Here is a 27,046-nt window from a genome sequence, read left to right on the forward strand (position 1 = left end):
CCACCAATTTATTTCAGAATTTTTGGAGTTCCATAAGTATTCGAACAAAACAGATTACTACAGACTGTTCTGTTTTTGACACATTCTGTTTTCTATGTGTTGTTTGCTTATTTTGATGAATCTATGAGTAGTATCGGAGGGTATGAACCATAGAGAAGTTGGAATACAGTAGATATTACACCAATATGAATTTATAATGAGTTCACAACAGTACCTAAGTGGTGGTTTTATTTTCTTATACTAACAGAGCTTACGAGTTTTCTGTTGAGTTTTGTGTTGTGAAGTTTTCAAGTTTTCGGTAAAGATTCGATGGACTATGGAATAAGGAGTGGCAAGACCCTAAGCTTGGGGATGCCCAAGGCACCCCAAGGTAATATTCAAGGATAACCAAGAGCCTAAGCTTGGGGATACCCCGGAAGGCATCCCCTCTTTCGTCTTCGTTCATCGGTAACCTTACTTGGAGCAATATTTTATTCACCACAGGATATGTGTTTTGCTTGGAGCGTCATTTTATTTTGTTTTGTTTTGCTTGCTGTTTGAATAAAATACCAAGATCTGAAATTCTTAAATGTTATAGATTCTTTACATAGTTGCATAATTATTCAACTACTCATTGATCTTCACTTATATCTTTTGGAGTAGTTTGTCGTTTGCTCTAGTGCTTCACTTATATCTTTTAGAGAACGGCGGTGGTTTTATTTTGAAGAAATAGATGAACTCTCATGCATCACTTATATTATTTTGAGAGTCTTAAACAGCATGGTAATTTTCTTAGGTTATGAATTTAGTCCTAATAAGATGGGTATAATAAAAACTTTCATATAAAGTGCATTGAATACTATGAGAATGTTGATTCCTTATGATTGTTTTGAGATATGAGGATGGTAATATTAGAGTCATGCTAGTGAGTCGTTGTGAATTTGAGAGATACTTGTGTTAAAGTTTGTGATTCCCGTAGCATGCACGTATGGTGAACCGTTATGTGATGAAGTCGGAGCATGATTTTTTTTGATTGTCTTCCTTATGAGTGGCGGTCGGGGACGAGCGATGGTCTTTTCCTACCAATCTATCCCCCTAGGAGCATGCCCGTAGTACTTCATTTCGATAACTAATAGATTTTTGCAATAAGTATGTGAGTTCTTTATGACTAATGTTGAGTCCATCGATTATACGCACTCTCACCCTTCAACCATTGCTAGCCTCTCTTGTGCCACGCAACTTTCGCGGTACCATACACCCACCATTACCTTCCTCAAAACAGCCACCATACCTACCTATTATGGCATTTCCATAGCCATTTCGAGATATATTGCCATGCAACTTTCCACCGTTCTGTTTATTATGACACGCTCCATCATTGTCATATTGCTTTGCATGATCATGTAGCTGACATCGTATTTGTGGCAAAGCCACCGTTCATAATTCTTTCATAGATGTCACTCTTGATTCATTGCACATCCCGGTACACCGCCGGAGGCATTCATATAGAGTCATATTTTGTTCTAAGTACTGAGTTGTAATTCTTGAGTTGTAAGTAAATAAAAGTGTGATGATCTTCATTATTAGAGCATTGTCCCATGTGAGGAAAGGATGATGGAGACAATGATTCCCCCACAAGTAGGGTTGAGACTCCGGACGAAAATAAAAAAAATAAGAGGCCAAAAAAAAGAGAGGGCCCAAAAAAACAAAAAAACAAAAAAATGAGAGAAAAAGAGAGAAGGGGCAATGCTACTATCCTTTTACCACACTTGTGCTTCAAAGTAGCACCATGATCTTCATGATAGAGAGTCTCCTATGTTGTCACTTTCATATACTAGTGGGAATTTTCATTATAGAACTTGGCTTGTATATTCCAATGATGGGCTTCCTCAAAATGCCCTAGGTCTTTGTGAGCCAGCAAGTTGGGTGCACACCCACTTAGTTTCTTTTGTTGAGCTTTCATACACTTATAGCTCTAGTGCATCCGTTGCATGGCAATCCCTACTCACTCACATTGATATCTATTGATGGGCGTCTCCATAGCCCATTAATACGCCTAGTTGATGTGAGACCATCTTCCTCCTTTTTGTCTTCTCCACAACCACCACTCTATTCCACCTATAGTGCTATGACCATGGCTCATGCTCATGTATTGCGTGAAAGTTGAAAAAGTTTGAGAATACTAAAGTATGAAACAATTGCTTGGCTTGTCATCAGGGTTGTGCATGATTTGAATATTTTTTGTGTGATGAAGATGGAGCATAGCCAGACTATATGATTTTGTAGGGATAAGCTTTCTTTGGCCATGTTATTTTGAGAAGACATAATTGCCTTGTTAGTATGCTTGAAGTATTATTGTTTTTATGTCAATATTAAACTTTTTTCTTGAATCTTATGGATCTGAATATTCTTGCCACAATAAAGAGAATTACATTGATAAATATGTTACGTAGCATTCCACATCAAAATTTCTGTTTTTACCATTTACCTACTCGAGGACGAGAAGGAATTAAGCTTGGGGATGCTTGATACCTCTCCAACGTATCTATAATTTTTGATTGTTCCATGCTATTATATTATCCATCTAGGATGTTTTATATGCATTTATATGATATTTTATATGATTTTTTGGACTAATCTATTAACTTAGAGCCCAGTGCCAGTTTCTGTTTTTTCCTTGTTTTTGAGTATCGCAGAAAAGGAATACCAAACGGAGTCCAATTGATCTGAAAATTCACGGAGATTGTTTTTGGACCAGAAGAAGCCCACAGAGTACCGGAGATGGACCAGATGAGTCCCGAGGCCACCACGAGGGTGGAGGGCGTGCCCTACCCCCCTGGGCGCGCCCCCTACCTCGTGGTCGCCTCATGGACCCACCTGACTTGTTCCCGACGCCAACACCTCTTATATATCCTGAAACTTCCAGAACATAACCTAGATCGGGAGTTCCGCCGCCGCAAGCCTCTATAGCCACCAGAAACCAATCGGGACCTTGTTCCGGCACCCTGGCGGAGGGGGGATCCATCACCGGTGGCCATCTTCATCATTCCGGCGCTCTCCATGACAAGGAGGGAGTAGTTCACCCTCGGGGCTGAGGGTATGTACCAGTAGCTATGTGTTTGATCTCTCTCTCTCTCCCTCTCTCTCGTGTTCTTGATACGGCACAATCTTGATGTACCGCGAGCTTTGCTATTATAGTTGGATCTTATGATGTTTCTCCCCCTCTACTCTCTTGTAATGGATTGAGTTTTCCCTTTGAAGTTATCTTATCGGATTGAGTCTTTAAGGATTTGAGAACACCTGATGTATGTCTTGCATGTGCTTATCTGTGGTGACAGTGGGATATTCATGTGATCTACTTGATGTATGTTTTGGTGATCAACTTGCGGGTTCAGTGACCTTGTGAACTTATGCATAGGGGTTGGCACACGTTTTCGGCTTGACTCTCCGGTAGAAACTTTGGGGCACTCTTTGAAGTACTTTGTGTTGGTTTGAATAGATGAATCTGAGATTGTCTGATGCATATCGTATAATCATACCCACAGATACTTGAGGTGACATTGGAGTATCTAGGTGACATTAGGGTTTTGGTTGATTTGTGTCTTAAGGTGTTATTCTAGTACGAACTCTAGGATAGATCAGATGGAAAGAATAGCTTCGTGTTATTTTACTACGGACTCTTGAATAGATCGATCAGAAAGGATAACTTTCAGGTGGTTTCGTACCCTACAATAATCTCTTCGTTTGTTCTCCGCTATTAGTGACTTTGGAGTGACTCTTTGTTGCATGTTGAGGGGTAGTTATATGATCCAATTATGTTATTATTGTTGAGAGAACTTGCACTAGTGTTATGAACCCTATGCCTTGTTTCAACGCATTGCAATACCGTTTGTGATCACTTTTATCATTAGTTACCTTGATGTTTTTATATTTCCATATTACAAAACCTATATCTACCATCCATATTGCACTTGTATCACCATAGTACTTTGTGTTGGTTTGAACCCTATGCCGAACTAGTGCACATATACAATTTACCATTCTACTGGGTGTGTTGGGGACACAAGAGACTATTTGTTATTTGGTTGCAGGGTTGGTTGAGAGAGACCATCTTCATCCTACGCCTCCCATGGATTGATAAACCTTAGGTCATCCACTTGAGGGAAATTTGCTACTGTCCTACAAACCTCTGCACTGGGAGGCCCAACAACGTCTACAAGAAGAAGGTTGTGTAGTAGACATCATTCATCTAGCCTCCACCGGCCACTGTTCAACCATCCCTCCACCGGGTCCTGTTCAACCAGCCCTCCACGGGGTCCCTCCACCGGCTACTGTTTATCCACCCCCACCTCCTCGATCGGGGTCCTGTTCATCCAACGACAACGGCCTCTACTACCATGGGATCCTGTTCATCCAACTCGGGGTTCAATAACGTAGCTAGTGCAATCGCACAGGTTCAGTTAGAGCCCAACGCCTCGCTCGGGTTCAGTTATAGCGCAACGCCTAGCACACACGCCCGTACGTGTACGAGACAAATGCGCAAACCTCCGTGCATCGCTCAGCCCCGACCACCATCGTAACCGGGAGCTCCCCGAAATTTTCCTCGCCCTCGCTTCTACCATGATTTTTTCCGTCATGGACGGCCCAAAGAATGTCATTCAGGTGCGTCTCTGGCCCACCCAGGACGAAAAGCCCATTTTTGTCATGATTATTTGTCATAGAAGTAGGAGCCCACCACATCTATGATGAGACCGGGTTTTGTCACAATTATCGTCATAGAAGTGTCATAAGCATGACAGAAAAAAATTCGTTCGGCCCAAAATGTCACGGATGTGTCTTCTTTTTTGTAGTGGTGGGAGGGAGGGGGCACGGAGATAGATATTTCCGCGGTGGCAGAAAAATTTCGCTCAGTGCCGCGAGAAACTGGCGCGAAAGTGTGGTTCAAGCGCGGGCGGTGGGACGAAGCTTCCTGCGTAAGCCAGACAAGACGGTGCGCCAAGATATTTTATATCACATCCCACACGATTCTTGCTAGTAAACTATTTGTGGTATACCTGATTTGTCCATTATGTTTTCAAAGACCAAATGGTGTTACGGAGGGAAAGGATGGTGTTTGAATTGATAGAACATTTATGTACAGTGAATATGCAACTACATAAGTGTCGTGTTTAAATTTGGAATTATTCCAGGTTCGTTTGGCATTTTATGCATTAATTGAGTTTCTAGGCATTTAATGTGCATAATTCAAATTTGAACTACAAACACATGCTCCAGTGCACCAAAGTTTGTTAAAAATCACATGTGTGTCTTTGGGTGAATTATAAGTCCCATGCAAGAATGGGAATGAAATTCAAACATCTGGGCGTCGTGGCTCGACCGGGAACATTGAGAAACTTGGTTTTAAATTCCTGTAAATTCAAAACTTGCCTGAAAATCATGAAACTTGGCATGGTGTCATTTCATGGCACCAACATGCTGTGGTAAAAAAATTGGCTGCATTTGGACAAGTTTTTTTATAAGCTTCTTGCAAACCGGAGCTTCTCTCGAGAAGACTCGTGGTTCCTGAGGGGGACATGTCACCTTTGTGTGCGAAACGATATACGCTGCCTCCCCCCTTGATTTTTTATAGAGGCAACATAGAACTATATGAGTGCCGTGTTAAAATTTGGAATTATTCCGGGTTCGTTGGCCTTCTTTATAAATTAATTGAATTTATGGTCATTTAATGTGCATAATTCAAATTTGAACTACAAGAAAATGATCCAGTGCACCAAAGTTGGTTCAAAAATCACATGTGTGTCCTTGGGTGAATTTCTAGGTCCCATGCAAGAAATGGGAATGAAATTCAAACATCTGCGTGTCTTGCCTCGGCCGAAAATATTCAGAAACTTGGTTTTTTAATTCGCGTAAATCCAAAACACGCCTGAAAATCATGAAACTTGGCATGGTGTCATGACATGGCACCAACATGCCGTGGTAAATTTTTTGGCCGAATTGGGACAAGCTTTGGTATAAGCTTCTTGCAAACCGAAGCTTCTCTCAAGAAGGCTCGTGGTTCCGAGAGGGAACGTGTCACCTCCGTGTGCGAAACGAATACACTGCCTTCTCCTACCTTATTTTTTTACGCAGGCAGCTTAGACCAAATAGGAGTTTCATGCTAAATTTTGGAACTATTCTGGTTTGTTTGGCCTTTTTATACGTTAATTGAATTTCTGGGCATTTAACATGCATAATTCAAATGTGAACTACAAGCACAAGCTCGAGTGCACCAAAGTTGGTTGAAAAATCACATGTGTGTCCTTGGGTGAATTTCTAGGTCCCATGCAAGAAATGGGAATGGAATTCAAACATCCGGGCGTCGTGGCTGGGCCGGAAAAATTTAGAAACTTGGTTTTTTAATTCCTGTAAATGCAAAACACCCCTGAAAATCATGAATCTTGGCATGGTGTCATGTCATGGCACCAACATGCTGTGGTAATTTTTTTGGCCAAATTGGGACAAGCTTTGGTATAAGCTTCTTGCAAACCGGAGCTTCTCTCAAGAAGGCTCCTGGTTCCGAGATGGAACGTGTCACCTCCGTGTGCCAAACAACATACACTGCCTTCTCCCGCCTTGATTTTTTTACACAGGAAGCTTAGACCAAATAGGAGTTTCATGCTAAATTTTGGAATTATTCCGGGTTTGTTTGGCCTTTTTTATACATTAATTGATTTTACAGGCATTTAATACACATAAGTCATATTTGAAGTACATGTGCATGCTCTAGTGCGCAAAAGTTAGTTGGAAAATCATTTATGTGTATTTGAGCGAATTTCTAGGTCCCATGTGATAGAGGCAAAGGTGTCCCATCTTTCGATGAGATGGTGGCTATCGTTTTTGGTGGAGTAGACTTTGACGATCCGACTACGAACATGCGAGGAAGTCGCGCCTTAGCAATCGCTGAACCAACTCCGAAAGTTATTGACCACGCCGGAGCACGATCAACCTGACCACGAAGGTCTATTTCCTGCAAGCAAATGAAGAACAAGCAAGAAACTGTAATTGCAATCTGGATATTGTGAATATAAGAGGAAAGTTTTATTAATGAAGGTGGGGTTCTGTGATGTCTTGGTCTGGTCGTTGAACACAAAAGAAGTACGCGAAGTTGCAGCTATGACAAATTTTCAATCTAAACAAAACCCAAAGTCCAAACGATGCCCTAAGGGCTGTATATATGGAGGAAGAGGGGGGAATTTCGTGGCCCTTGGAGGAGGAGTCCGAAATCAACCCTAACTCTTGTTTCCCCACACATACGGACTCTAAAAATAGCATATACTTGACTATTTCGAAATTACATGGGCCTGGCCCAAAAATAAGGTGACACAACACCTATATTAGCCTTTGGATGAAATTTATGAAGTAGCATCTTGTATATTTCGTCCAAACCTTCATGCACTCATTATGGTGGCTTCAAAGTCCTGAAATCACCACTTAAAACTCTATTCTTGTTCCCCTTGCACATGCCATCATTTCCATGCCTGAACTTGCTCCAATGTTCATCCTTCTCATCCAAGCTAGGCCCTTCATTTGTAAGCAAAACAAATGTATCCAATTTAGGCAGCATCATATTCTCATGAACATTAGAATCATTAGCATGAAACAAAAGTACCTGGTAATTTAATTGGCGTGCGCGAGCTCGAGTAATTGGTCCAGTATGTATAGTAGCAGGGGCTGTGGGTGTAACAATGGTATTGATGTCCTCGTCATCCTCCCCTTCTTGAAATAAAGTTGTCCTTGACGGAAGCTCATCTTCCTCACCCAAATAAGGCTTCAAATCTGCAATGTTAAAAGTGGGACTAACCTAAAAATCTGCAGGGAGCTCAAGTTTATATGCATTATCATTTATTTTCTCTAACACCTTAAAAGGATCATCAGCACGTGGCATTCGCTTTGATTTGCGCAAATTAGGAAATCTATCCTAGCAAATGTAACCAAACAAGATCCCCAGGTGCAAACACGATATGTTTTCTACCCTTATCTCTAGCAAGTTTATATTTAGCATTCATACGCTCAATGTTTTCCTAAGTTAACTCATGCATTTTTAAGATCAATTTAGCACGTTGTTTAGCATCAAAATTAACCTTCTCCAAAGATGGAAGAGGCAACAAATCAATAGGTGCACGAGGTAGGAAACCATACACAATTTCAAAAGGGCACATCTTAGTAGTAGAATGCAACGAACGATTATAAGCAAATTCAATATGAGGCAAGCATTCTTCCCACATTTTCTAATTATTCTTCAAAACAGCCCTAAGCATAGTAGACAATGTTTTATTAACTACTTCAGTTTGTCCATCAGTTTGGGGGTAATAAGTAGTACTAAAAAGCAGTTTAGTCCCCAACTTAGCCCATAAACATATCCAAAATTGGCTAAGAAATTTAGTATCACGATCTGAAACAATAGTATTTTGCTCACCATGCAAGCGAATAATTTCATGAAAGAACAAATCATCAACATTAACAACATCATCGCTTTTATGACATAGTATAAATTCTGCACCACATCTTTAAATTCAGCATCATGCACATATTGATCTTTGATGGTCTCCAAACCAAATATTTTAAAATCAAGTTGTGAAAGCATAGTATAACGACGAGACAATGCATCAGCAATAACATTTTCTTTACCCTTCTTGTGTTTAATGACAAAAGGGAAAGTCTCAATGAATTCAACGCATTTAGCATGTCTACGGTTCAGTTTTGCTTGAGTTTTAATGTGTTTCAAATATTCATGATCAGAATGTATAACAAATTCTTTAGGCCATAAATAGTGTTGCCATGTTTCTAAGGTCCGAACAAGAGCATATAATTCTTTATCATAAGTAGAATAGTTTAGACTAGGCCCACTCAATTTTTCAGAAAAGTATGCAAGAGGTTGCCATCTTGTAATAACACACCTCCTAATCCAATTCCACTAGCATCACATTCAAGCTCAAAAGTCTTACTAAAATCATGAAGTTGGAGTAAAGGAGCATGTGTCAACTTATCTTTCAATACCGTGAAGGCTTCTTCATGTGCGGTACCCCAAACAAAAGCCACATTCTTCTTTGTAAGCTCATTGAGAGGTGCAGCAATGGTGCTAAAATTTCTCACAAAATGCCTATAGAAACCAGCGAGTCCAAGAAAACTCCTCACTTGTGTGACCGTTTTGGGCTGCGGCCAACTCTCAATAGCTTCAATCTTGTCTTTATCAACTTCAATTCCCTATGGAGTGACAATATAGCCAAGCAAAGATACTCGGTCGGTGCAAAAGGTGCACTTCCCAAGGTTACCAAACAAACATGCATCACGTAGCGCAATAAAAACAACACGTCAATGTTCCAAATGTTCCTCCAAAGATCTGCTATAAATCAGTATATCATCAAAGTAAACTAACACAAATCGTCCAATGAAAGCACGTAAAACTTCGTTCATTAATCTCATGAAAGTACTAGGTGCATTAGTTAACCCAAAAGGCATGACTAACACTCATATAATCCAAACTTAGTTTTAAATGTTGTTTTCCATTCATCTCCCAATTTCATATGAATTTGATGGTATCCACTATGCAAATCAACTTTGGAGAATATTGTAGAGCCACTCAATTCATCAAGCATATCATCTAGCCTAGGAATAGGATGACGATAACAAATAGTAATATTATTAATGCCTCTACAATCAACACACATACGCGATGTACCATCCTTTTTTGGCACTAGTATGATAGGAACAACACAAGGACTAAGAGATTCGCGTATATAACCTTTGTCGAGCAGCTCCTGTACTTGACGCATAATCTCCTTTGTCTCCTCTGGATTGGTATGGTATGGTGCACGGTTGGGTAGCGATGCACCGGGAATTAAGTCAATTTGATGCTCAATCCCTCGAATAGGTGGTAATCCTGGTGGCACGTCTTGTGGAAAGATGTCAGCGAACTCCTGCAAAACATTTGTGACAGCAGGAGGCAAAGAGGAAGGCACGTCCTCGAATGAAAATAATGCCTCTTTGCACACAAAAGCATAGCAAACAGATTTGCTGAAATCTAGCTCATCAATATCAGATTTTGTGGCAAGTAAACATGCACTTTTCAATTTAATTTCAGAAGCAACACTATATGGTTTATTATTAGGTTTCATTTGTTGCTCAAATTCTTTTGCCACAATCTGATTTTCACTCTTATTTTTCTCCTATTTTGCTTTATTAGCTCTATTAATATCATCTTTCAAAATGCAATCAGGAGTCATAGGAAGCAAAGTAATATGTTTATCCTTATGAACAAGAGTATACTGATTATTTCTACCATGGTGTACAGAATTTTTATCAAATTGCCATGGTCTACCAAGTAATAAAGAACATGGTTGCATGGGTACCACATCACAATCAACATAATCAGCATATGTAGAGATACTAAAATGCACATGAACAATACATGTTACCTTAATCTTGCCGCTGTTGTTCAACCATTGGATGTAGTAAGGACGTGGATGTGGTCTTGTGGTGAGAGATAGCTTCTCTACCATCTCCATGCTAGCCAAATTATTGCAGCTCCCTCAATCTATGATGACGCGTACAAAACGTTCCTTCACAACTCCCTTTGTATGGAACACATTGTGCCTCTGATTTTGCTCAGCTTGCGTGACCTACACACTCAAAATACGTTGAGCAACTAAACTTTCATACCTGTTAGCGTCGTCAGCAGCCATGAATTGTGTCTCATGATCAGAATCATCTCCACCGTGTTCTTCACTTGTAATAAGAGCCAAAGTCTCCTCATCATAGTCACTAGCTGACTCATACCCACCATCTTCAGTAGCAATCATCACACACTTAGATGGGCATTCTCTCGCATACTGAACTCCACCCTTGCAACTACGACAAATAATAACATGTGTTTGCCATGTTGATGTCATGGATGATGAAGAGCTCTGTGCAGGCCCAGAAGGTGTCCTCTTGGCAGATAGTGGTGGTTGTGCCTTCTTTCTTGTATCAAGGTTAGAGTTGGCGGATGAAGTAGGCAGTGTTGCAGTAGGACGTGTGGAAGTACATGATGTATGTGGTGTCCATTATGAAGATCGACCTGCAGAAAAATTAGTTCGCGCCAATGCATGTCGATCCTGCACTTCACGTTCAGCTTTGCAAGCAAGATTGAATAAACGAGTGATATTATTATACTCCGTATACTCTAGAATGATTTCAATCTATCTATTTAATCCACCCATAAAACGTGCAGGCATAGCTTCATTATCCTCAACAATGCCCCATCTAATCATGCCAGTTTGTAATTCCTGATAATATTTTTCTACAGAATTTTTTCCTTGTCTTAAGCGCTACAATTTTGAAGTAATTCACGTTGATAATATGGTGGAACCCAACGAGTACGCATAGAAATTTTCAAAGTAGCCCAAGTAGTTGGAATAGGATATAATCTACAATGTTCACACCACCATACACATGCAAAACTAGTGAAAGCACAAACAGCAGCAGCAACCCGTCTAACCTCGGGATATTGTAAACATGTAAAACATTGTTCAGTTTCTAAATCCCAAGTAAGATATATATCAGGAACATATCTACCCTCAAATGGTGGAATATTCAATTTCAGTTTAGGAATATGGTCATGATCTCGTACCTGAGGTGGTGGTGCAGGCCTACCATTGCGATTATTTGCATGTGGACGACCTGGTGGTGGTGCTGGTGGTTGCACGTAGTTCTGATTTTGATCAACCTCATCCTCATAATCTCCCACGTAATCGTCCTCCTCCATAGCAGCAGCAGGATCCACAGAAGCATCAACAGGAGTAGCAGCGACACCAGAAGTTTGGCTAGGCTCAAGAGGAACATGGCTCACTCGGCGGAGGGCTATTTCGCAACGTGGAGGTGGTTTTTGTTGTTGTTGTTGCAATGGTGCAGGAGAGGCCGCAGATGGTTGTGGTAGACGCGCGAGTACTTCATCAAACTTGGCGTCCAACTTGGTGTCAATTGTCTTCTCAATGCCATCAATCCTCTCCAGTGCTTTTCCAAAGCCGGCCATCACGTCTTCCACCAGTTGACCTAACATTTGCTGAAATTTATCATGAAGCTCTTTCTTCATCATGTTCTCCTAGTCAGTCTCGTCGGCTTGTGATCCTGCCATGGTTAGCAGCAATAGAAACACACAAGAATATGATCCTACAGACTACTAGAAAGCGCCGGTGGTGGGGTGTCACAAATCGGTCAAGCAAATCTCAAATTCTTACCAGTTCTTACCCAGCAGCAGCTGCTGATCGGCAACCGTTGTAGTCAAAACTCTCAAACCTTGGATAGAGCAATTACCCAGGAGAGTCAAACGCACGACGTGGATGTATGTGGAGCTGGGATGGCTTATAATATGGTAGCAAAAAGATCAGCAATAATCAATTCAGAGATGCAAAATTCAATAAATGCTCAATGACGGTACTGTGCTGGTCCTAGGCTAGACCGTACTAGAGATGGGAGCCTAGAACACTAACAAAATCACGACACAGCACAGAAACAAGGGAAAAGCCCACTCTAGAATTTTTTTTGCTCTTTTTTTGTGTGCTCCTCTTTTTTTGTGAAAAATCACTATAATGGCGAGTGTCTCAAAACTCTTCCCAAGTCAAAATAACAGGATAGGCACGAAATTTTTTTGACTTTTTTCTCGAAATCAAGGCAGCGACGACGAAAAAATGCGACAAAAAATCACTGATGGCGAGTGTGTCAAAATGCTCCCTGGGACCTAAAACAGGATAGAAAAATATTTTCGATCCCCGAAATTTTGGCCTAAAAACTGCCGCGGGGTCTCCAGACTTTTTTTTCGAAACCTACTCAGGCAAGGAAACACAAATCGGAAAATAGATGGATCTCAAAAACAAACCTAATATGAGAAGAACTCAGATTGGTGGTGGATATATGGTGGTAGGATATGGCAGTGGTGGTGGTGGCAGCGGTGGTAGGATATGATAGCGGTGGTGGTATATGGCAGCGGTGGCGGTGGTGGTATATGGTAGCGGTGGTAGGATATGGCAGCGGTGGCGGTGGTATATGGTAGTGGTGGTATATGGCAGCAGCGATGAAGATGGTGCGACAGCGGCGTGACAAACTATGACAGAACTCGAAACTATTAAGGACTAGACGCTAAGACTAGCAACTAGACACGACGATGCAACCGCAAATCAACATAGCAAAACCCTAAAAAGATTATGCGAAGGCTCAGATTGGTTCGGATATGATGAAATAACCCTAATTTTGTTGGCTTTTTCGTGGACTATAGGTATGAAAAAAAGACACGATCTAAACTACGAAAAACTATAAAATCTCACCGAGCAAACTAGAAATCTGATACCACTTGATAGAGGCAAAGGTGTCCCGTCTTTCGATGAGATGGTGGCTATCATTTTTGGTGGAGTAGACTTTGACGATCCGACTACGAACGTGCGAGGACGTAGCGCCTTAGTGTCACATCCTAGCTAGTTCATGCATTAGAGTGTTGCATCATGTCTACTTTTCACAGAAACTTGAAATGGGGATGCCAGAAACCCCCAGCACCCCCCTGAAACACAACTAGGGTTTACTAAAATCCTTTTCAATGAACCTGAAATGCCCTCCATAAATGTTCACCATCTTTGGTCCTGGCTAAAACCTCTGCCAAAAATGGTTTCATATTTTTGGAGGCTATTCTGGATTTTTCACCAAGCCATAAGTATTTGCATTTGGGCAAATCCTATAAATATTTTTAAATGCCCAAATAATCTTGAAGGTATTTTTAGGTTGCTGAGAATAATTTCAAAGGTGCCTCTGAATATTTTCAGGATTTTCCTAAATGAAATAGTATTTCTACTATTTCAAAACACGGAACAGAAATAAATAAAAAGGAAAGCAGAGAGCAGAGAGGAACTTACCTGGCAGCCCACCTGGCGGCCCAGCACTGTGCTGGCCCGTGGCCAGTCAGCTGCTTTCTCTCGCCAGAGCAGGCAAAGAGGTGACGCCGGCGTGCGCGAGCTCGCCACGGCGCCACCTGCTTGCCGCCTCGCCCGTGGACGAGCTGGACGACCTCCACGACGCGCCCCCGAGCCCCTGGACACCCCCTTTCTCCCCCATCGCCTCTCCCTCGCCTTCCTCCACCATGGCCGACGCAGCCGCTGCCACCTCGCCGGAGTAGCCGTAGCCACCGTCGTCCTCGCGCCACCCCACCGTGTCCAGCAGCTCCGCCGTCGCCTTCTCCTTCGAGCAGGTCGAGCCCCGAGCGTTTGCTTGCCCCGAAGCCACTGCTCCGACCTCGCCTTCGCCGCCCACCGCCGGAGATCCCCTCCGCCGTCACCACCGCAGCAGTTCGCCCCTGGCCTCGCCGTCCGCTCTGTCGCAACCACCGTGAGCCTGGCCACCTACCTATCCTCTCCTTTCTCCCTCTCGAGCTCCGTAGCAACTACACGTAGCTCACCCGCACGCGTCGCCGACGAGGCTCCGGCCATCCAACGGTCGCACCACCATGGCCGTTAGCTCCATTGCATCGCCAGGAGCCCGTAGCACCATCGCACGCCCCTCGCCGTGCTCTCTAGCGATGGGTTCGACTACACCCGTACCCCGGCAGCCGCACGGCTCGTCGCCGGCGTCGATTCCGGCGACCCCGAGCTCCACCACCACCACCAGTCGATGCGGCTTGCTCCCAACTACGCGTAGGTGCTCTCCGCCGCCCATTTGGTCGCCGGAGCACAGATCCCGGACCCCACTGCCGCGTCTAGACATCACTGGCGGCTAAACGTCGGCGAGTCAGCGTGGTTTGACCACGGGTTGACCCCCCAAAGTCACTGACAAGTGGGGCCCGCCTGCTAATTAACCTGGGTTAGATTTAAGTTAATCCTAATTATTTAATTATCTAACAGTAACACTGACACAGGGGACCCACACGGCAGGTTTGACCTGGACGACCCCGTTGACCGCTGACGTCATCATGACACACTGCTGACGTAATAAGTAACTTAATTACTGGAATTATTCTTATACAGGAAATTCGAGAAATTATCACAAACTTCAAAAAATCATAGAAAATAATCTATAGCTCAGAATGAAAAGATTTATATATGAAAAATGATCAGAAAAATCCATTCTATCCATCTGTACTGGTTTCATGCATGTTTAAGCAAATTAACCTACTGTTTAATGCAGAACAAGTTAAAGCACTAAAAAGGGGCCACATATGAACTTGGAATTTGAATCTTTGATTCAAAATAGTCCAAACCCGTCTGGTCTTAGTTGCATTTGCCCAATACATCCATTTTGCCATGTCTCATGCATGCATCATATTGTTGCACTTGCTTGGTGTTGATTGTGCTTCGATGTGTTCATTGTGGTAGGTCCTGCCTCCGAGGATATTCTCGAGTATCCAACTGAAGGGCAGTATCCCACCACCACTCCGTCAGGCAAGCAACCCATTGATCATTTCGATACAAACCCAACTTCTCGCTTCTGCTCTCATTTACTGCATTAAGACAACGCGATTCAAACTGCTGTGTGTTGCGGTAGTTGAACCCACTTTTCCTTTGCATGACCTGTCATTGCCACAGTAACTAGATGAAACCCACTAGCATGTGTAGGAGTTGATTGAGCCATGTTGTGTTCCTACAATGCTATGCTTGCTACGCTTAGAGTCGTGTCAGGTCTGGCTCATCAGGGTGATGAACTAGAGTGAAAGCGTGTGTCGGTAATGAGAGTGAGGTGTTGAATACGATTTGGTAAAGGTATCGATGGGAGGCCATGTAGGAGTACATGGTGGGTTGTTTCATTGAGACCGTCCCTAACAACTGAGATCTGTATGCGTGATTTAAGATTCAGCTACTACCACGCATTGGGCCCGAAACCAATGGACCCCCTCGGCTTCTTAATCACCCTTGTGCTCTGTCCAGGAGTTGCACGTAGTTTCTGGTGTTTGTAGTAAGCTGGAGGCCGTGGACAGCGCTGACCAAGGGGTGGGATGTGATGCGGTAGGCTCGTGGCCCGGTGTACCGAGTCGCCCGTTTGGTGTCTCGGGAACCCTGCACACATCGTTCGGGGCCGTATGTGGAAACCTCGGCCGGACTCCCTGCGGATGGAACCTGAATAAGCGATAAACCTGGACTAGGGACTCGAGTGTTTAGGTAGGCTGTGGCCGACACCCTCGCTGGGCTTCCGCTTGAAGGTTGCCGAGTATACACTGTGTAAACGGTGGTAAGTGGTGAGAGCGTGTGTGACGAAGTACACCCCTGCAGGGTATAAAACTATTCGAATAGCCGCGTCCGCGGTAAAGGAGTACTTGGTCGCTTATGCAGTTCATAGACAAGTAAATGGATACTATTAAAAGCCTCAAGAAAGTGTGAGTACCGCAGATGGCCCTCTCGTGGGATGACGAGGGAGGATCCATGGTGGAGTATTGAAATGGTGATTAGTGGACTCGTGTGCGAAAACTATTTTACAAGTGGTGTCTCGTAGGATAGCCTAGCCAGGAGTCAAAGCTGGCTTGCTGCAATAACTCCACTACCTTCTTGAGAATGAACATGTATAGTAGGATCTGTTGTAAGACTTGCTGAGTACCTTTGTACTCATGTTGCTTCAATTACTGTTTTCAGACGACAACACCGCCCCTTCCGATGGGTTCTATGTAGAACTCGACAACGACGAGTGACTTGCCACCCAGGTGGTGATCTAGGCTTGTGAAGGGCCTACGTAGATAGACAGGCTTCGTCAAGCCTTCTTTCTTTCTAGTGTCTGTACCCAGACAAGTTGCTTCCGCATGTGCTTGTATGATTGTATGACTTGAGTGTCGGGTCATGTGACCCCTATCTGTATGAACAAGATATGTAAGGCTCTCTGGAGCCCTTTAAATAAAGTACTTTGAGTTGTAGAGTTTTGTTGTGATGCCATGTTGTATTTGCACATATCGAGCATATTGTGTGTATGATTGAAATGCTTGGTATGCGTGGGATCCGACAATCTAGTTGTTTATCCTTGGCAGCCTCTCTTATGGGGAAATGTAGTATAGTGCCTCCTTGAGCCATAGTAGTCCGCTACAGCCCGGTTCACCGGAGTCCTGCTAGCCCAGCACTACTGCTCTGGACACTTGACTGGCCGGCATGTGATTCATATCGTTCCTGTGTCTGTCCCTTCGGGGAAATGTCACGCGGTGACATCCGGAGTCCTGCCTAGCCTGCTACAGCCCGGGTTCCCGGAGTCCTGTTAGCCCAGTGCTACAGCCCGGATTCACACGCTGCTGACCGACACGTTCGATGTTGATTCATGTATGCCTGTCCCCATACGTTAGTGCCGCTTTGGGTTCACGACTAGCCATGTCGGCCCGGGTTCTCTGTCATATGGATGCTAGCGACATTGTCATATACGTGGGCCAAAAGGCGCAAACGGTCCCGGGCCATGGTAAGGCGACACCCGTGGGAGTATCGTGCGTGAGGCCGCAATGTGATATGAGGTGTTACAGGCTAGATCGGTGTGACTTAGAATCGGGGTCCTGACAGCGTTGGCATCAGAGCCGGACTGCCTGTAGGTGCGTTAAGCCAAACTGGTCGATGTCGAGTCTAGAAATGCTTTAGTTATATGTAGGGGAATTGATTGTGGGAGGGAACGTAAGGCGTTTTTACTCCTTTACCCTATGCCCTCTGATCTGAGTCATTCTCTTCTCATTCTACGTGGGTTAAGGACAAGGCTCTCTTCTCGGGAACGTAAGGCGTTTTTACTCCTTTACCCTATGCCCTCTGATCTGAGTCATTCTCTTCTCATTCTACGTGGGTTAAGGACTAGGCTCTCTTCTCTCTATCAGGTTCACGTGTTACTAATCCGTAGTAACTTATAGGATTGTTGGTTCCATGCTTCGGTTCAGTTTCTACTACCATTAGTATGTTGTCGGTTGAACCAGAACCTTGATATGATGTTGTTGAGTGGTATTGCAAACTGTTGCGAATGTCTCAAATCTTTTCCGAGCATTTACAGCCGTTATGCTGTCCGAATTCTCCTAGAAATACTAATGCCTTGCATTATTCCGTGCTTTCAGATGGCCACCCGTTCCCAGAATCTAGTGGTTCGTCTGACCCGGTGCCTCGGCGTACCTGGTCACACGGCCATGCTGGTCCGAGTGATGGTTGAGACAGGCTATCGGTGGTATCCCGAGTATACCGTCGAGGAGCAGTTTCGAGACTTTAATCAAAGCCAATATTTTTGCACAGTCAGGATTTACCCTTCCTATCCTGGAGCTACTGAACCCCTCCATTGCTCTTATGGACTTGGGGTTACCATCGAGATGTCCGTGCAGGACGCAGCTTACTCGATGATGACTATCATGCGAGCCAGAACTGCCTTGCTTCAGAACACTGACTTCCACTATATGCCAGCAGCACTCCCTGGGGCACAGGGGTATTATCAGGCTACCTACTGTGATCCTACCCATGAGGATTCACTACTCCGCACCACCACCGAGATGCTTGAGGACAAGGACCGTGAGAATCGTGCCTTGCGAATGGAGCTCTTTAATGCCCGTTCTGATCACTGGGCCACTCTGACACGGTTTGCACCTGCCGTGCAGGCCGGGTATATGGACATGAGGGACTTGTACCCCATGCGGTCTGGTCTGCCAGAATGTATGGAATGGCGTGATGTAGGAGGCATCACCCCTCCTCGTGGACCCCGTCTGCCACCGTTTGTTGGACCAAGGCCACACCCGAGTCCTTATGGACCACAAGCTCCATAGGACCGACTGTTTCCAGATGATCATGTTCAGCTCCCAGGACATGGTGGTGACTTCTATGAAGATTACTACGGAGACGTCTGAGTTGGTAGTAGATCCGCTAGTATTGTAACAGTTGTATTCCCCACAGTCCTGCGTGTCTTGTGGGATACGACTTGGTGTGTATCACGTTCCGGAGGTGTAGAAAAATAATGTATAGGAGCTTGGAATGCCTCTGATGAGATGTATCGTCTTTCATCGTAGCTGTACTCTAGCCTGGGCTTGTACTAAACTATGTATGGTGTGTATGACCGTTGGTATATACATGTCAGTTTCTATATTACCATGTCATACTGATGATCATCTCCGCATTCCGTGTTATCCATTACATTCCGCATTTCCCTGCCAAGATTTAGCCATCCTTGTCTAAACCGTTGTTTTGTTTCTCCTAGGATGGTTAACACCTGCAACAACCCTGCTGTCCAGGCGCAGGGTGAAGCCAATGCAGTTAGGGGGGAGAATCTGCCTCAACCGCCTTCTCTGGCCGAAGTCATGCTGGAGGCAGAAAGAAACATGCATGAGACTAACCGCTTGCTAGAGCGAATTGAGCAGAATACTGCATGACATCAGAGGAACGACCTGGTGTCCATCAATGACTTTATCAAGTTGTACCCACCGAAGTTTAACCATTCCGTCGAGCCCCTCGATGCGGATGATTGGCTTCGCAGCATTACCCATAAGCTACGTTCTGCCAACGTAGCTGAAGCTGATAAGGTTACCTACGCTGCCTATCACCTCGAAGGCCCTGCTAGCCTCTGGTGGGAAAACTTTGAGGCTATGCGCCTAGCCGGCCAAATCACTACTTGGGCTGAATTCAGTGAGGCTTTCCGTGAGCATCATATTCCGGAGGGTCTCATAGATCGTAAGCGGGAAGAATTCTGCAACTTCACCCAAGGCAGACTGACCGTGGATGCATACAGCCGTGAGTTTGGAAATCTAGCACGCTATGCTCCTGAAGAGGTATCCACCGACGCCAAGAAGCAGGCAAGGTTCCGCAAGGGACTTAGCCCCGAGCTCCGCCGTGATCTTCGTCTGCACGAGTGCACCTCTTTCCAGAAATTGGTCAATAAGGCCATCAGTGCTGAGACAGGACAGACTGACTATGACGCTACACGCAAGCACTCTCGCGATTTTGGTTCCTCATCCGGCTCCGGATCTCAGAAGCGCCGGGTCTGGATTCCAAACACTGCTCTGCCACCTAGGTTCACTCCGAGGCCATCCTTCGAGGCGCCTCGCCCCAACCAGCAGTATGCACCGCCCAAGGTCTATGGTGGCCCCGCTGCTAATGCTGCTCCACGCCCCAATGTTGTGACATGCTTCAAGTGTGGAGAAACGGGTCACTATTTGCGCGAGTGCCCTCGAAACAACCCCAATCAACCTGGACAGTCCATTGGCCGTGGTAAGCCAGCAGGAAAGACTTACTACGCCAAGCCAGCCACCACTGCACGTGGCCATGTCAACTATGTTTCAGCTAAAGAAACTCATGAGGATCCCAACGTCGTCCTTGGTACGCTCCTTGTTAATTGCCATCCGGCAACTGTTCTTTTTGATACTGGAGCATCTCATTCATTTATCTCTGAGAGCTATGCTCGATTGCACAACACCACATTTAGTGACATGCCCACCTCCATGGACATTCAAACTCCTGGTTCTAGATGGAAAACCTCTAGGATAAGCCATGGAAATGAAATTCTTGTCGACAGATTGGTCTTCCTTGCATCACTAATAGCTCTCAAGTCCTCGGACATAAATATCATCTTGGGTATGGACTGGATGTCAGCTCATTATGCTAAGATTGATTGCTCTACTAGAACTGTTCAACTCACCCATCCGTCAGGCAAGACAGTCAATGTTTTGACCCGGGTGTCTAAGCGTCAGCTTAACTCATTAAATGCCAACCCTCTTCCAGACCTTGAAGATGTTCCGGTAGTCCGTGACTTCCCGGATGTCTTCCCAGAAGAACTGCCAGGTATTCCACCTGACAGGGATGTCGAGTTCGTGATAGACCTTGTTCCAGGAAGCGTCCCAATCTCTAGAAGACCTTATAAGATGGCACCCCTAGAGCTAGCCGAGCTTGAGAAACAACTCGATGAGTCCTTGAAAAATGGTTTCATCCATCCTAGTTCTTCTCCGTGGGCTTGCCCCGTCCTCTTCGTCAAGAAGAAGGATGGTACGGATCGGATGGTTGTAGATTACCGACCTGTCAACCTAGTCACTATCAAGAACAAGTATCCGCTTCCCAGGATCAACGACCTGTATGATCAGCTCGCTGGATCCTCAGTCTTCTCTAAAATGGATTTGAGGTTGGGCTACCATCAGATCAAAATCAAGAACGGGGACATTCCTAAAACGGCCTTTGTTACTCGTTATGGCCAATACGAGTATACCGTCATGTCTTTCGGTTTAACCAATGCTCCAGCCACCTTCTCTCGGTTAATGAACTCAATCTTCATGGAGTATTTGGATAAATTCGTCGTAGTATACCTCGATGATATACTCATCTACTCCAAGAATGAGGAAGAACATGCCGAGCATCTAAGGCTAGTATTGACGAAACTTCGAGAGCATCGCCTTTATGCTAAATTCTCTAAGTGTGAATTTTGGTTGCCAGAAGTGACCTATCTAGGCCATGTAATCTTTGGTAAGGGTATTGCTGTCAATCCCGAGCGAGTTCAAGCCATCCTTGACTGGACTCCACCTGAATCGGTCAAGCAAGTTCGGAGTTTTCGTGGCTTAGCGAGCTACTGTCGCCGCTTCGTCGAGAATTTCTCCAAGGTTGCTAAACCTCTAACTGAACTCCTCAAGAAGGATAAAAAGTTCGAGTGGACCCCACAGTGCGAGTTCAGCTTTCAGGAACTGAAAAGACGCCTGACATCTGCCCCCGTACTCATACCACCAGATTTTCTAAGGACTTTGTTATCTATTGCGACGCCTCGCGACAAGGACTAGGTTGCATACTCATGCAAGATCGTCACGTGATTGCCTACGCTTCCCGACAGTTGCGTCCACATGAGGATAATTATCCCACACATGATCTAGAGCTTGCAGCCGTAGTCCATGCACTCAAAACATGGCGACATTACCTTCTCGGTAATCGTTGCGAGATTTTCACCGATCACCAAAGTCTGAAATACATCTTCACCCAACCGGATTTGAATCTCAGGCAAAGACGTTGGGTCGAGTTGATCACAGATTACGACTTAGGAATAACTTACACCCCAGGCAAAGCCAACGTCATGGCTGATGCGCTAAGCCGTAAATCTTACTGTAACAACTTGATGTTACAACAAAGTCAACCACTTCTCCGCGAGGAATTCTGTAAGCTTAACCTTCACATTGTTCCTCGAGGGTTCCTATCCACCCTGGTGGCGAAACCTACCCTTACGGATCAGATCATCAAAGCTCAGAAGATAGATCCGGGAATCTCCCGTATTAAGAGAAACATCAAGAAAGGAGTTGCGGATTGTTTCTCCGTTGATGACCAAGGTGTTGTGTTCTTTGGAGACCGCCTAGTGGTTCCCAAGGTACGCAACCTGAGGCGATTGATCCTTAAGGAAGCTCATGAATCTCCTCTCGCCATTCATCCCGGTAGTACCAAAATGTATCAAGACCTACGCCAGAGGTTTTGGTGGACTAGGATGAATAGAGAAATTGCTCAATACATTGCTAATTGCGACGTCTGCCGTCGTGTTAAAGCAGAGCATCAACGGCCTGCTGGCACCCTCCAACCTTTGGCTATTCCTGAATGGAAATGGGATAAAATCGGTATGGATTTCATTACCGGGTTTCCCAGGACCAAGAGAGGGAATAATGCTATCTTCGTTGTTGTCGATCGTCTTTCCAAAGTAACCCACTTCCTACTTGTTCGTGAGAGTATAACCGCGAGCCAGCTAGCTGACTTGTACACCTCCTGTCGGGGATATACCCCGCGGTATGACCCGGCCGGAAGTATGACCCGGCCGGACTTGGCGCTTCACCGTGACCCGCCGGAGGACTGGCGACTCACGAGCCGGACGACTCACGGATGGCCCCGACGACGGGTCAGATAGAAGACGAGGCCCAAGGCCCAGAAGGCCGGCTCATGTGATGATGGGCCGGCTTAAGAAGAAAGGGATGACGAATATTTCCTTTACGAGGAAGCAAGACCCGGACTTGTAATTAACTTGTAAGAGAAGATAGACTAGTCCTAGTCCTACTAGGACTCCACATGTAACCCGCCCCTCTAACTTATATAAGGAGGGGCAGGGCTCCCCAAAGAGGGACGGGCAACAAGAAATAATCTCTAGGGCTAAACACCGAGAGCCGGAGCCGGCGACTCTCCCGTGATCATAATGAGACCTAGCCTCAAACAACACGTAGGGTTGTTACCGGATGATGTTTCCCGGGGCCCGAAGCTGTCTAAATCCTTGTCTTGTGTTGTGTCTCTCGATCCCAATCAACCCCTCTCAAGCTATTACATAGATGCGCTGGCCTCACGACTAAGTCCTTACACCTAGGACATCTGACGTGTTAATTCCACGACAGTTGGCGCCCACCGTGGGGCTTCGCGCACGGTGGTGTTGAGTTCTTGGAGGGATCTTTCACAGGGATCAAGAAGCTCGCGATTCGTTGGATGAAAGAAGAGCCGGCAATATTCATTGTTAAGGGATTGGAGTCATGATTGGCTTCGGAGCGGCAGATACAAAATTTAAGTTTAGAAGAAATTAGGGTTACGGCTGGTGCGCCGCCGTAGGCGTCTCTGACGATCTGTCAATCCGAGGACATATCAAAATTTTCTGCTACAGCGCACCGACGCGATACGTCGAGACGGGCAGGAGCTGTCCTCTTGAGGAGATATTGGCTACATGGCTGTTTGCATCAGACCTAAAAATTACTAGTACTACTAGTACTAGATCCCATACGAAGCCTCAAGTTTGTTCAAGCGAAAGGTGCTAGTTTTGGCATGATTCCCTATAGATGATGGATTAATTAAGTGTTATGCATCCTCACGTAAGAAAAAGAAAAAAGGCAACTAGCCGGTCGAATCCTCACGTAAGGAACAAAGGCAACTGGCCGGTCGAATCTGGGGCAGATATGATTCGAAATCGGATAGCTGCATATGGGAGAAAATCCAGTCTATCCCTTGGACGTACTGAAAAAAAAACTCTACGACGGAAGGGGATAAGCTCATGGAATCTTCGTCTCCGTCCTCATCTCGGAGCCGCCACTGTCGGGCGTGCCTCCGACTGTAGCTCGGCCGCAGCCCTGCCGAGCCGGCGCCTCTCTCACCCGCGGCCGTGGACTCGACCCGGTCCCGTCTGTCCGCCTCGGCCTCTGGTCCGCCTCCGCCTGCCTCAAGCCACTGCAGCCGCCGGGGCCTTTGCCTCCGCCTGCTTCAAACCGCCGCGGCTGCCAGGGCAGTCACCTTCACTGCCACTTCGCGCCGGCTTCACTCCTCACCGGCCCTCCGTGGCCCCTGGCTCCGCAAGTCGCCCCGTCAGCCGCCGTTGTCGGAACCCCCTCGCCTCGTTGCTCACTTCCACCCGAGGGACGCCCGTACAAGGCTCCGCCTCGTTCTGCCGCTGCTGCGACCTTTGCGTCTCTGAGCTTGACTCCGAGTCGCTGTTATTCGCGTACGATTGCAGAGCCGTGTTGACTCGCTGGAGCCTCCATTGCAAGTCGCCGCCGTATATCCGGGCCGCCTCCACGGCCGAGCACCGAGCCGCCGGCCGCTGCCCAACGCGTGCGTCGCGGCGGCTCAGTACGACTTTGCCTGTTTCAACCGTCTCCGCTTCGAGCAAGCTCTTTGTGGTTCTGTACTATGGCTGAGAAGAGGATGCGGCTGACCTGGTCAACTGACTGCAAAAGACATGAAAAATCGATCATTATTGGCAACAGTTTAGCCCCGTGGTCATCTACTACTAGTAGTAGTATGTGCACGCTTCTCAAGATCAAGTTGTTTTCTCAAATTCATCAGAGATCACGTGGTGGAGAAATCAACACTACCGGCTCATCAAATATCAGACCAGACGAAGTGCTAGATCCGCAGATCATTTTGAACCGTTTTCATCGCTATAAACTGACGCTTCTGCCGAGGCCTTGAGAGATTGATTAAATCGCCGTTGAAATTACTGAGGTGATCCATGATGCTGTGTTTGAATCATCTGTCGTCAAAGTACATGAGGGCAATTATTTATGACAAAAAGTGGTATTATACCGAGGATATGGAGGCACGCCAACATTTTTTGGCACGGGAAGTCGTCGTTACTCAACGGACTCCCGCACCGGCTTACAGCGCCGTGGCCGTCTCTCGCGACCACGCCGGCTTACAACGACGTGGCCGTCTCTCGCGACCACACCGGTTTACAACGAGGAGGACAATTTGCCCGTTTGCACCGGCTTACAACGCCACGGACGACTCGCCCGTCCGCCCTCGCGGCCGGTTCACGTGTCTGCGCCAGCTTACAACGCCGTGGCCGACTCGCTGTCCGCGCCGGCTTACAAAAGTCACGGCCGATTCACCCGTCCACACCGGTTTACTACGCCGTGGCCGGTTCACCCGTGAGCGACTTCAACTTCACCTAGCGATCATCAATTTCATGTTGGATTATTTCCGGCCTGGCACATCAGGTGATATCCATCTAAAATATATGTTATTGGTACATATTATTTTGTCAAAGAGCAGTTTATCTTTGTCTTGGTCTGCAATATTGTTGATGCAGGACAATTGTTCACTACATCAAAATGACGTGGTTAACTCGCCCGACCGTGCCGGTTTACAACACCGCGGCCGATTCATCTGTCTATGCCGCCTCTGATGCAACGGTCGTCTTTACCATCCGTTTCTCGCGGCCTGGTCTATATCAACATACTGGGCCACACCCGTCTGCGTGAGCTGATTATTGAGTATGAGCAAGTCACTACTTGGGAAGCCCGATTTTCTTTCAACAAAATGGAGGCAATTATCATATACCATCAACCGCCGTCTGCACAGGATGGCTCAATGGACATGCGCACAAGTCGCCGTCACTACAGTTTGGTCAAACTTCAAACAACCAGTCAGAAGGAACCATTGGCCGAGTTGCTGACACGGCTCATACGGGATCATTTATAACCCGCCGCAATCACCTCAACCTTCTGTGGATACACATCGTGTTATCAACACCAATGATATACAAGTTATGCCGGTTTATATCACGGTTAAATATGGAGAATCTCAAGCCAACTCCTCGAGTCATCTTGAGACTCGGGGGCTACAGTGACATGACTCAGGAACCCTGGGCCGTTGGAGGGAATGATAACCCGGTTCCGGAGGCTGCTACCATATAGATGAAACTTTAAAGGCCGTCAGAAAATTGTCGGTTCAAATAAAGATTCCGGTTAAAATCCGGTTCAAGAGATATCTTTCTCCCGCAAAGTTTTGAAGCTCTCAAATCCGGTTCAAACGTCCGGCTCAAGGTACCCTGCTTTAATGACCATCGGGAGCTGATCGTATTTGAATTTAGCTTAAACCTTTTGGTGTGACCCTGATCGTATTTGAATCGGAGTCGTTAAATATTCTCATGATCACTAGGGGGCTTCCTGTTCAAACATAGGTCGTATTCGAACCAAAGAGAACATAGCTGTCGATACCCTTTTGATCGGCACACTGCCGAGCTCATTGGGGAGTTTCTTGGTCATATTTGAACCATAGCTCAACCCCCTTTGGGAACCGACGTGGATCGTATTCGAATCAGCGTCGTTAAACAACTCTCAAGGTCATTTGGGGGCTTCCTGTTCAAACATAGGTCATATTCGAACCAAAGAGAACATAGCTGTCGGTACCCTCTTGATCGGCAACGCCAAAGCCACTGGGGGCTATATGATCGTATTCGAATCTTAGCTTAACCCCTTTGGGACCGTTTTCTGATCGTATTCGAATCAGAAGCCTCAAAAAAATTTGAAGTCTCTTTTTGCAAACAATTTTTGGATTTTATTTGAAGCTCTTTTTCATATCTAAAGTGTATATGAGTGGTTGTTATTTAACCCGGCTTGATTTTCAATGATAAATCGCCAGCTTCTGACAATCATCATCTATGTGGAAGCATTGGCTTCTAAGGATTGGGTTATCACCCTTACTGCACAGGTCATGTAAACCGGCAGTACAAAATCAATATCACAGTGGTTATATGTGAGATATTATGACCCGCCCTGCGGTAAACCGCCAAGGGATCTTGTGATCTACTTGTGTGCAGGATAAGACTACATTTGGGTGATTACCCGCCCTGGCTTTTAACGTTAAGTCGCCAGGGCATATGTTATTTAAACTCT

Source organism: Triticum aestivum, chromosome 2D (genome assembly GCF_018294505.1).
Source record: "Triticum aestivum cultivar Chinese Spring chromosome 2D, IWGSC CS RefSeq v2.1, whole genome shotgun sequence".
NCBI classification, from domain to species: domain Eukaryota; kingdom Viridiplantae; phylum Streptophyta; class Magnoliopsida; order Poales; family Poaceae; genus Triticum; species Triticum aestivum.